The sequence below is a fragment of the Falco punctatus genome (genome assembly GCF_963210335.1).
Source record: "Falco punctatus genome assembly, chromosome: 8".
NCBI classification, from domain to species: Eukaryota; Metazoa; Chordata; class Aves; order Falconiformes; family Falconidae; genus Falco; species Falco punctatus.
Window position 1 is genome coordinate 3209303 of NC_137588.1, and position 12557 is coordinate 3221859.

General features: G+C 40.1%; 1 long non-coding RNA gene across 1 annotated transcript in view; it reads left to right on the plus strand.

The window, feature by feature from the left end:
• LOC308068757 overlaps positions 1 to 12557 on the plus strand; it is a 49567-nt gene that overhangs the window by 15159 nt on the left and 21851 nt on the right. The window contains exon 1 of the long non-coding RNA XR_013930121.1: positions 1 to 12557. This exon is cut by the window's left edge and continues 15159 nt beyond it; it is cut by the window's right edge and continues 16570 nt beyond it. This is a non-coding gene — a long non-coding RNA (uncharacterized lncRNA).

Consider the following 12557-nt stretch of genomic DNA (forward strand, 5'->3'; position numbering starts at 1 on the left):
TTTGTGGATTGCACACATTTGCATTTGTAATGCTAACTGCTGCTTCCAGATGCATAAGGAGCACTAATGTGAACCTTTTCCTATGCGAAATGCATTGAGTGGTTACTGTTGGGCTGGATGTCTCTTCCCTAATGCTATGGTCCCAATTCATTTTATTGAGAAAGTTAATTGAATTCAGGCAGTAAAACCATTTCGTAGATACTACAAAATCAAAACTGTAACGAACACATTTTTAAGTGGAAGGGAGGTGGTGGTAGTTGCTTCCTTCCCAAACTAGAAAGGCCAGTTTACTATCACCCTCTAGCAAACAGCTGTTCCATAGTGAAACGTCTTAGTGTTAAAAAATCTATATAGAATACCTCTTCTGAATTTTCATTTTTCTTAAACATTAATCACTAAAATTTTCATTGCTATCTAGATGGGAACCAATGTTAAAATGACAGAATTTCTCTGCCAGTCCAAATTACAGGGATTTACCTAAGTGAAATTGCACTTAAGTTTGGTGCAAAGCTAGACAGGTCTGTTTCTGAGGAGCAGCTTGGGGAATTGTCTTTGGTCAAATCCAGACACAGATCAATCTTGGAGATAATCACACCTCAACCCCTCTACTCCTCTGACTCAGTGAGCCAAGAGAAGAGGTTGTTCCAACCTGACTTGTTTTCCTTTGGGTAACCATTTCAGATCTTGAATCCTATGGCTATGTTTGGCAAAGGGCATGTGTTTGGTGTCATGCCATGGCTTCTGTGACAAGGCCAGGCTCAGGAGCCATCTCCTTTTACCTCTTTGATTTGTCTTACTCAGCTGTGAAAAAATAGCAGGTGTTAAAAGTTTTAAGAAAAAGACTGCTTTTATACAAAAATTCAATACTAATTTAATAGAAAATCACTAAACAGCTGATTAATGAGGAAGATCACTTAATGCTTCCTAACTAGATTGATGGAATTTATCCTGTGTCCTTAATCCATTGTGTATTAAGGAAAAATGGTTAAAGTTTTAATTTGAATGCTTTGTTTATTCCCAGTCCTTAATTTCAAGGTTGTCATCTGTGCACTTTAATTTCCTTTTGTTTGTTTGCGTTAATAGTTCAGTGTAAATAACTTGTCTGGTTAAAACAGAAAAAAGTCTCCAATGGTATTATGGTAGAAGTCTATGGGCAGAAATTTAATTGAGCAAACAGGAAAAGAGAAAATAAAATCACAGAATCATAGAATCACAAACTGGTCTGGGTCGAAGGGACCTCTGGAGCCCATCTGGTCCCTCCCCTGTCAAAGCAGCGTCACCCAGAGCAGGTCACCCAGAGTCACGTCCAGGCGGGATGTGAATGTCTGCAGGGAAGGAGACCCCACAGCCTCTCCGGGCAGCTGTGCCAGGGCTCTGCCACCCTCCAGGGAAAGAAGTTCTGCCTCACGTTCAGATGGAACTTCTTGTGCTGCAGTTTGGGCCCGTGGCCCCTTGTCCTGCCGTTGGGCACCACCACAAAGAGCCTGGCCCCGTCCTCCTGACACTCGCCCTTGAGGTGTCTGTAGACATCGATAAGGTCCCCCCTCAGCCTCCTCTTCTCCAGGCTGAACCGGCCCAGCTCTCTCAGCCTTTCTCATCAGGGAGATGCTCCAGTCCCCTCGTCATCTTCGCAGCCTCCGCCAGCCCCTCTCCAGTAGCTCCCAGCCTCTCTGGAACTGGGGAGCCCCGCACCGACCACAGCACTGCAGCCGCGGCCTCCCCAGGGCCGAGCAGAGGGAGGATCCCCTCCCTCGACCTGCCGGCCACGCTCCTCCTCATGCCCCCCGGGTCCCACCGGCCCCTCGGCCACCCGGGCACACTGCTGGCCCGCGGGCACCTTGCTGCCCCCCAGCACTCCCAGTCCCTTCCCAGAGCTGCCCCACAGCTCAGCCCCAGCCCGCTCTGGTGCCGGGGGCTGTCCCCCCCAGGGCAGGACCCTACGCCGGCCTCGGGTGGGCTCCATGAGGTCCCTCCCCGCCAGCTCCCCAGCCTGGCCAGGCCTGGCCCAACGGCAGCGCAGCCTCTGGGGTGCCAGCCGCTCCCCCCGGCTCTGTGCCATCACCACCCCGCCGAGGGCACCTCTGTCCCCTCGTCCCGGCCAGGGTGGAGGCGTTGAACAGGGCTGGAGCCAGCACTGACCCTAAGGAGCTACAGGCCTCCAGCCAGGCCCTGCGCTGCTGGTCACGGCCCTCTGGGCTCCGCCATCGGCCAGCTCTCAGCCACCTCACTGCCCACTCACCATCACACTCCGGGGCTTACCTCTGAGGCTGTTGTGGGAGACAGTGTCAGAAGCCTGGCTGAGGTCAAGGCAGACAACACCCACCACTCCGCCCTTGTCTACCCAGCCTGTCATTCCACCACAGAAGGCTATTAGGTTGGTCAGGCATGAGTCCCTCTTGGTGAATCCATGCTGACTGCTCCTGATGACCTTCTTTTCCTCCACGTGCTTAAGTGATCTCTAACCAAATCCTCCTCAACCAAGGGAGAATCTTCTTTTCTCCAGACTTCCTGTCTTGCCTCCAGGGTCTGGGATACCAGAGGGCTGGCCTTGACAGCAAGGACTGAAACAAAGAAGGCATTGTTTAAGAGTTGCAGTGTCATAAATCTAAAAACAAGCAAATGAGGATGATGGCCTCCAAATAGCCAATACGATTTGATGATTATGTAATTGCTGGAACCTACGCAGACATTACAAGAGGTGACAAAAATCTCAAAGACATAGATTAAATGCTTTTGGATCTAAATCCTGATTTCCCCAATGTGTAGCTGCTTACAGTCTCTGCTCTAATTCCCATCCATCTACAACAAAAGATGAAATTACCAGAATGGCTTTTCTTCCAGCCTGATTAAATAGAGCAGGAAAATAGACAACATAAATGGTAATACATTATAATTAGAAACTTGTTTCAATGTAATAATCTAAGGCATAATTTGTGGCATAAATCCTATTTCAAGAAAGCACTTAAGCATATATTTAAGGCCATCTATATTGACACAAGACATTTAAACATATGCTTCAGTTGAAAAGTGGGCTTAAGTCAAATTAAGTATAACACCAAAGTATATATGCAAAGTTACAGTAATATTTTAGGATGGTTTTCCCCAGCGAGGATAACTTCAAAAGCTTTTTATTTTGTCTTGAATTAACATTGATTTCCTAAGTAAGAATCAACATAGACAGCCATCTATGCTATTTAATTTCCATCTTTCTGGAAAACTGTTTTGATAGACCAGTGTAGTGTTTTTTTACTTTGCCTTCAGTTTTACAGCATTTTATAGTCCCTTCTTTTAAAAAGAAGAGGTTCTTTGTTCCTTGCTGATCTCAGTGCAAGAGTCATGTATTAGTAGGCTGATAGTAAAAGGAAATAAACTTTTCAGAAGATTCATGTTTATGTATTTCAAAACAAGTAATTTACACCTTTGTGAAAACAGATACATTTTTTTTTCTGTTGATTTCTACACATCTTCACTGTACTTGGACAAGAGTTTTGAATATATGTGTTTCTGAAAATTCATGAATACAGATAGGTGTTTTAAGGTGTCAGGTTAAGGAACAAAAGATTTTACTATTTCTTGTCATATGTCTTCCTCTGAAAGGGTAGAAGAAAGCATGAGACATGCATGTTATTTAGAAACCAGTGCCAAAGACACTGACAAGGGTTAATTTGTGGACATATCCATGGAGGAAACTAGCACTGCACAAAATAAGTATTTGTATGGCACATGGCCAGTAGTAATTTGTGCTTACAAGTCCATATCAAATAGCTCCAATGTAGGTCCTTTCCATGGGTCCTTGGTCCCGTGAACAAGGGATGTTGCAGTGCTCTCCTTACCCCTTCTTCTATAACACTTCTCTTCTGTAACTCTAATTCCTCAAGTTTTACTTCCTGTAAAAACATTTTACAAGACAATTGCTTAAATGACTAAGGCACCTAGTAATCAAAAACATGCCCCCAATCACAGTTGTTTTTCTTTCAAGAGACCGATAATTTATTTTCTTTTCAAATCACATCACAAATCACATCAGAGGAAAAGTCATGAAGTCCTATGCCACTAGAATTTGCTATATTTTGTACACAATTCCCAGGAAGATGTGGTATTTGTCTTGACAAGGTATTCTAACTCACTCATCTGTCTCACACTTTGTTTCTTTCTGATTCTACTTCTCCAATCCTCCAAGTAGAAATGAAAGAGAATCAATCCTTGATGCCAAAAAGAAAAATAAACCAAAATTAATAATCAAGCTAGCATAAAAAAATTAATATTGTATTTACTATTTTCATTTACAACAAATGCTTTGCTTGTAAATAAAGACACTACTTACGTAATAGAAATGTGTGAAAATATTTCTTATTTATAGGAGAAAAGCTAAACAAAGACATCAATTTTTTATTATTTAAAGTACTTTTGATTTTATTTTCTTTATGATTTTCACATGCAAGTGTAGAATTTTTTTGCATGTCTGTTATTAGCATTTGGGCATTTTTTTTTTTTTTTGTATTATTTTTCACTTAAAGTGCTAGGAAAACTAACTGAAAAAGAAAAGAAAATGAAACACTGCTGGTAACGATCCTTTTAAAACTAGTTATTGAAGGAGTATGAGGTATGAGCTGAGCATCCAAAATGCTACTTTGAAGAATTTTTTACTAATGTAGTAGCAAGTGGGTATGACAGGAAAAGAATAAAAAGATTATATCCAGCATTTTGAAATTTCCCCGCTCATTTTAATTGAACCTCTCTATGACTTTTGAGCTATTATAACTCGGAAAAACCCTTTCTCTAACCAAAAGCAGGGCCCTTACTGTACATGTATAAACCTTGCATAAATGTGTGGAGGTTTTCATATATAAAAACCACGTATACATATACATAGAGGTATGCATAGAGGTATGTCTATGTGATATTATTACACATATATACACACAAACACGTGTGTGTATATATATATAAAAATTTATGTACATTTAATGTTTCTCTCTAATGTATTCAGAGATTTCTTATGTAGAAATGAAGCAGTAGTTTGAGAACTGTTCTGACTCTGTGCCCGCCTGCAGTCAAAGTGCTGTGGCAGTGAGAGGGCATGCGGGAGGGCTGTCAAGACCATGCAGGCCATAAAAGGTAGTCCCAAACATCTGCACCAAACTTCAGAAACACCAAAGCAGATGCAAAAATGCCACACCCTATCACCAGTAGCATGGCTGACTTGCATACTGGTGGCTCCCTACTGCCCATTTCTGATGCATTTAAAGGTGTTGAGTGTGATATGGTAAGTCTTGTGCACCAACCAGTTCTATGTGATTTGATATAAAAGGATCCCTATTTCTGCCCGCACTGAGCCGATGCCCTTACCTGTAGAGGAACGAAGGCAGTGTGTTGATCAGCATTGATAACATGCAGCTGTGGCCTTGCCTTCAGCGGCAGTGGGTTGATTGACATGGATGATGTTCAGCTGTGGCTTGTTCCCACTAAGTGGTTAAATAGCCCTGAGGAGTGTGGGAGAGAAGGTTGGATGGAGGAGGGGTGGTGTGACCTGACCTCTGGAGGAAGGAGCTACAGCATGGACAGTAGAATCTGGCCAACAGTAAAGCTTTGTTTGCAGCCTACTATTTTGTTTGTGCTGCAACAATTAGTGCCCTGTGTGAGGCTGAGTTGGACTCCAGCTACAACACTTATCTAGTTCTGATTATTGTAGATGAGCCGAAATTACCGAACCCAAGCTTTGCTTGGTTAAGGAACTAATGCCTGATTCCAGAAGCGGTTTGTTCTTCTGACTTTTGATATATTTTATGAACCTTCCCCCCCAGCAGAAATACAGGTAAGGAACTAAGAGGCATTGAACAAAAGCTAGTAATAAAATTATATTTTTACTTGTAAATAATATTTTTTTAAACACTCTCTAAGAGCAAGTAGTGGGAAGGACACATCCAGAGAACAAGTAATTTCTGCTAGGAACTGATCTAAAAGACCTACCAGAGCTTTTTTTTTCATGTTACAAATAATTTAGCTTACTTGAATTAGTCTCAGGAAATATTTTGGAAGTCTTTACTATGAAGATAACATATGTAGGACTTCAGGTTTTTAAAATATCAAACAGATTTAAAGTGATACTTCAAAAGTCCTATTCAGCAGCAATCAATGTAATGTGCACTAAATAGTTCAGTTGTGCTCCTGTGAACATAAAAGTATACTGTTAGTAAGTTTGTCTCGCAGCAGCTAAACATCAGAACAATAGAGAAACTTAAAATTAAAAATTATGAAAATAAATTATCTGCTCTTTATCAGATACCAAAGAATTCCAAAGTTTTGTTTAAATACAGTTGTTTCCTTCCAAGCGTATCTGTGTAAAAGGCAAAGAGCAAGAATACTTCAAACGCAACAAATGTATGGTTTATGGCTTTTGGAATCTAGCCTTGCTAGATTAGAGCAAGTTCCACCATTGATTTCAATAGTACCTGGCTTAGGGGCTATTGAATTTAAGATTTAAGTCTTTCATAAAATTCAGACTTTAATAACTTTAATTCCCTGGTGGCTGCAGAGTTGCTAAGGAAGCAGCATTTGACTTTATGTGATGGACTGCTGCAGGATCAGTCACAGAACCTGGAGTGTTCTGTGCCAAGAGCATGGGGGCTGCTTACTTATATGTGTTTGGCCCGTCTTGTGTCATATCAGCTGGTCTCATTTACCATGAGTCACAAATTTCAGGAGTAAATGTTTTCTTGCCAGAGTACCAACAAAAAAGCTGTGTGAGAAAATGCTAATTTTAATAATGAAGGCCTTTAACTGCTATTCAAATTTCAATTTCTATTTGGGAGAAAGAGGCTAACACGCCAAGTGGTTTGTGTGTTACTTGGCACGTGTATATATAGAAAAGCTCTAATCTGCTGTCTAGAGGCTAAAGAGTCAGTCTTGTTCTTGCACTTACTTCTGTCGGAGCTGTTTAAGTTTCTATAAATAATTCCACATTTTGAATAAAAGAGAAAGGATTTGGGGGCCCTGTGGTTAGGAAACTCACCTGGCATGTAGGTGGCAGATTGAGCTTCACATCATTGCTTATAGAATGAAATTGCTTATAGGGCCTGGAACAGCTCCACAATAAATGAGGTGGTCTGTGATTACAGCAGGTACCTGGAATGTGGAATGGACAGCTTAGTGTCACGGGTGTGAGGGGCTCGTGTCTTCCTCTGAGCCTTAGTGAGCCACAGCCACTAGATGCCTGATGTTCTGGGATGGGGATCAACCTCTTGTTATCTCAGCTTCAAAAATGTAGAAGCCTCTTTTCATTCCAAAATGGAAAACAAAGAAGGTTTTTTGAACGTAACATTTCTCCCCTAGTATTTCTCTCGCATCTCTCATAACGATGCCATTGAGAAACTGCTAACCCTGTGCCTTTGTAATCCTTGGCCTTTCTGAAATAGATGAGGCAAGACCTATATTGGAATCAGATCAGCCATCTCAAATCACACAACTATAAGAAAAACTTATTGCAAACTACGGTGACACTATAACACTCATGCTCTGCTTGAGATGCTGTATGATTAGTTTTCTGTCTGGGCTATAATGATTTGGCAGACACCTCTAACACTGTAATCAGTTCAAAACTTAATGCTGTATTAGCTAAAAATTACAACAATCAACCCAAAACAGAAAATGCTCAGAAATCAAGAAAACTCATGAGGTGGTTCTGTGTTTCAGAAAATAACATTATTAGAACTGAAAACAGCAGGGAAGATGCATTGTGGAGAGAGACTGTTCATAGGATCTATCCAGAACTTTTCCCATCCTGTTTCCATTGACTGTTACCATTCTGGTTTCACCACTCTCAGCGTCCATGTTTGCAGTCTGTTTCTTATACAATCATAAATGGTCCTAAGAGCATAAGGTAGGCTTTGTTTAAAATCCAAACGTGTCACTGGGCTAACTGGATTCAGAACGAAGCAAAATCCACACTGTTTCTTTTCTGTGTCATTTTTCTAAAGTGGCTAAAAGCAGGGAATTGAAATATTTCAAAATGCATAGCTCAAGTAAAATACACACACGCGCGCGTACTTTCAGCAAGTATGAAATTGTTATTTGCAGCCAGAAGATGGCTCTGCAATCATGCCAGGCAAGCTGAAACCATAGAGGTGCAGCATTCAAATTTTTTTCTCTCATCCTTTCAGTTCCCTTCTTCCTCAGTGGAAGCACTCCAGTTCCTGTAAGCCGTAGTTTTACAAAAACTTTTTGTTACCATGGCAAACACTCACTTTCCCAAAAGACCTTTTTTTTTTTTTTTTTTTTTTTTTTTATTAGCTAGGACACAAAGACAGAACAGCCTGATGGCTATAGCTGGCTTCTACTGAAGTCAGTTGGTATCCTACTGCAGATTTCAGTGGGAACTGGTTAAAACCAAAGATAAGCTGCTTGGAAGATCCTTTGCTTAAATCCCTGTGGGTGGTGTGGATGGCAGATTCCTGCACATGTCAGTCTGTGGTGAGCAGATTTTCTTTTTAATGATTGCTAAAAGCTATCAGCAACTGGTCTTTGACGTTACACAGGGATGCTGTTCAGAAACGGTGCTGAAGATGACATGGCATAATTTTCTTGTTTAGAATAGGATACCTTACTGTTGGTATTTTAGTATTTTGTAACACTATGAAGAGCTTATTTTACAGCATGTATTGTATCTGTCTTTGCCCCTTTGGTAAGTTACCAGCAGCTGTAGCACTATTTCAAAAGGATGCATGGAGTAACTTCGCACATCCTTGATATAAAACTCTGAGTAAAGCCCACATTTGGAAAAGCTACAATTTAATATTTTTTTTTTCTAAACAGAGATGTTAATTGGCAAGAAATTCAGTGAAATCAATGAAGTAACTCCATTGTGAGCCTCAGGTTAAATCAAAATAATGTCTGTCATATCTTTTCTTGGCATTTGGTTTGAATTACTACTGTACAAGCAAAAGAAGGAAATTATATGTCTTGTCTACTTCATGAGAATTTTAACATGTGGAAACAAATTCATTGTTGTGGGCATTCTCCCACTGTGCTGATTGTTTTAAAATTTCAAAATACCAATTATGGAGAACTGCTGAGTGTTTCTCTTTCAGTAGGAGAAAGCTATACAGGCAAGAGAAGAAACCCTTAGTAATTGTTTTGGTTTACATTAACATAATAGTCAACACTTAGCTAGTTTTGCCCATGCGCTCTGTTTTTAAATAGAGTTATGGGCCTAGTTAAACACTGTTGTTCTATTTTTCTGCTAGTTGAAATTCATTTCAATGTCACTTCTGTGAAGTTATAACGTAATGAAGTAATGTAGCAGCAAACGAGGTCAATTCATTGTTACACACATGGAGCCTCGGACAGAAAGGTAATGCTTTTATTTTGATTTTTTTTTAACCTGTGCTCAGTGTAATTAAATGGAATTTATCCTGACATGCTGGTCCTAAAGGACAGGTGGAACTTTCAGGATCTCAAACTGCTTCCTTGTGATTTATTCATTTCAACATGAACCTGCAACCCTCCAGGGAGTGTGACATAATATTATAATACATAAAGTTCCTGCGTACTCAATTTTCGTTTGGCTCTCTTATTTATCTGACAGATGCAGGGGCAAAAAAACCCACATGTAGCTGGAAAAATCCCCATGGACTACACATATGCAACTGCTAAAATGCACAGGTTATTTCAGTTAACACTGACATTAACTTATGTTGGAAATACTCCCTTCTGATTTGACTTTCTCTGGTGAAATAAGATGGTTTAGTGTCTTATTTCTGAGTCTACTTCCTGTAGTTATGTTCTCCCAAAACAAATGTATCTCAAATCTCAATATCAACTGCTTTCTCAAAGGATATGTGCAATAACTCTTCCATGAGGCTGTGGGTTGCCTTTGCTCACAACAAAGGTTATAGAAACATAGATAGGCTCTGCAAAAGATATCATTTATTTGTAATCCCAGAATAGATGCAGGATAATAGATGTTTTCCCAAAAAAACTTGGAATTTAATTTAAACCTCTGGTACTGTTAAGCCAATTCTTTTCAAAATCCCTGGAGTTAAGTCTCCTTTCAGACAAAGTTAGATGAAGACAATGAGGCTTCCTCATTCTACACTTCCTCAAGTATCACTTGAAAACTCATATTAATGGAAGCAGTTATTTTGTCAGTTTTTTACTAGAGGAAAGCAGGAACCAGCTCACCTGTTATTTTTTTTACAAATATTTACATATAATAATAATGCACTCGTATATAAAGAGGAATTGCTGCAGGTCTTTCCATTAAAATGTGCATCAACAATTCAGATGTTTGGTTACTGCTTATCTTAGTGTGGCAGTCTAAGCTGCCCCTAATAAGATTCTGTCATAAAGTGCCACTGAATACCAGTGTATTTTTCATAAGATAGAATCAAAATGTGGGTACTAGCTTGAGATAATTTAATTTTCTGTTCCTCCTTGTTCCCTTTGTAATTTATATTATGCCTTTTTCTGGTGATATAGAAAAGAATATCACCAAATGTAAAACTAAAAAGATACAGTGGCATCAGTTCCCCACTCATGTCAGTTACTGTTATACAGGTGTAGTAAATTCAGTGGACTTACTCTTAATCAGAGTTAAGAGTTACTTATAAGTCACTTGGTTTACAGAGGTACAGAATATGGATGAATGACCATGAGACAAGCATCATCCAGTCAGAGCACAGGAAAATGCTATATTAGCCTCTCAGAAATTCCCGCAAATCATCACTGATGGCAACCGACATGTTCAGTCTGATCCAAAGAAGACATCAGCCTTATAGAACACACTTATTTCTTCTCTAAAAGGACTGAGTTAAGTTTTGGTCAAACTGGAACACAGTTTAGGTAGGATATTACAGCTGCTGCCAGGGTCAATGATGTCTTAAGCCTCATGAGCTACCAAGTTTTTTACTCAGACTGCAGGTAAGCAGTTTGTTGACGGCTCTTTTCATTCTTAATGTGGAAAAGTGCTTATGTAGAGCAGAGAAAACTGCAAAAAGCAGATGTTACTGTTATTGAACTCCTTAAATTCAATTCAAAGTAATATGGACTATACTACTTACTGCAAAAAGCTGAGGCCTCTGTAAACAAAATATACCATAGATACATGTACAGCAACTTCTAATACTTGTTTTCTTCTTGAAACACCTGCTCAGAAATACATCAGATAGCTAGCTTGTATTAAGAATAGCAATTGCCATTTTTCTCCCTGTTTATGCAGCTTTTTAGCCTAATTGCAAGCATTTAGGTTCTAAAGTTGTTGCCATTACTACAAAATCATTTTGGAAGCTTTGCCATCTCCATGGCAACTGGCTTACATATATTAAACATTTTGATACAACACCAATGCATGATGGTATTCTTAATTTGAGATATTAATTTAATATATCAGTGCTTTACACTGGAGTTTACATGTTTTATCTTTTTTGCTATAATCATGAGAAAACTTTGATGCTGAATAATGGCTTGCTAAAGTGTAGCACATGCGGTGAAGTAACTACCACAGAATGAATTAGCATGGACTAAGAAACGCAGTGTCTCGCATTAAAGAAACAGATATAAAAGCGCTACATAATGTTTTTTTGTGGGTCTAGGTAAGCTGTACTTCTAAGGGATATCGGCAGAATCTTTTCCAGTTGTATAAATGTTGCAAGGACAATTCACCCTGCTCAGGCAGATTCCACAGAGATCAGCAGCTGGGATCACTTAAGCCAGAGGTGTGTTTGCCTCGCAAAATGTTCGGAGAAGGGGCTGAGGCAGGACCAAACCCTGCCTACCAGCACTAACGTGGGGTGCGATATTGCAGATATAATATACTCTGGTGTGTGCAGGGGGACCTTCTGTTGGGTCTGGTGAGCAGGTGTCCAGGCAGTGCTCTCACCCTCGTGGTGGGACAGAGAGGTGGGACTCCGGTGAGCATTCCTCATGTTTCATTCGCGTGGATCAGTTGTCTTTCCAACAACCCCCAGACAAAAGCCAGGTCTAACAAACTGGCACAACGACAGCTGCTGTCCCTAGGAATGCCCATCAACCATTCATGTGTGTGGGTGAAGTAGGGTCGGTCTTACATCCACGGAGCTGAGCTGGACAAACGAATTGTACTGGGTAACAGCTGAATATAGATCAATTTTCCAGGGACAGGGGGAGGCTGGAAGCCAACTACGTCCGCCAGGATTTTCCTGGAGCAAAACTATTATGCTCTCACATGGGGCTATGACAAAGCCCCATTGATCTCAAAATTCCAAATTCTTACTTTATCTGTAACTTTCTGAATGAACTGACAAATAATGTGCGGTGTAGTGGAAACGTAAAATATTACCCTGCTTCAAAGTGTATTAATTTTTTCTGAACTTTTCAGTTTATGTATTATTAATACCATTGTAGAGCAAAGGCTTTGTGCTGGGATAGGGGTGGAGATGAGGAGAAAATGCAGCAGTATTTACAAATAGACTCTGCAAACTGTAGTTCAAAAGAGATGACATCTTCTGTAATTGCAGATAAGTATTTTCTTATTTGTTTTCTGCCAGAAATATATTAAATTATACTTACTGCTCCTAGCTAGT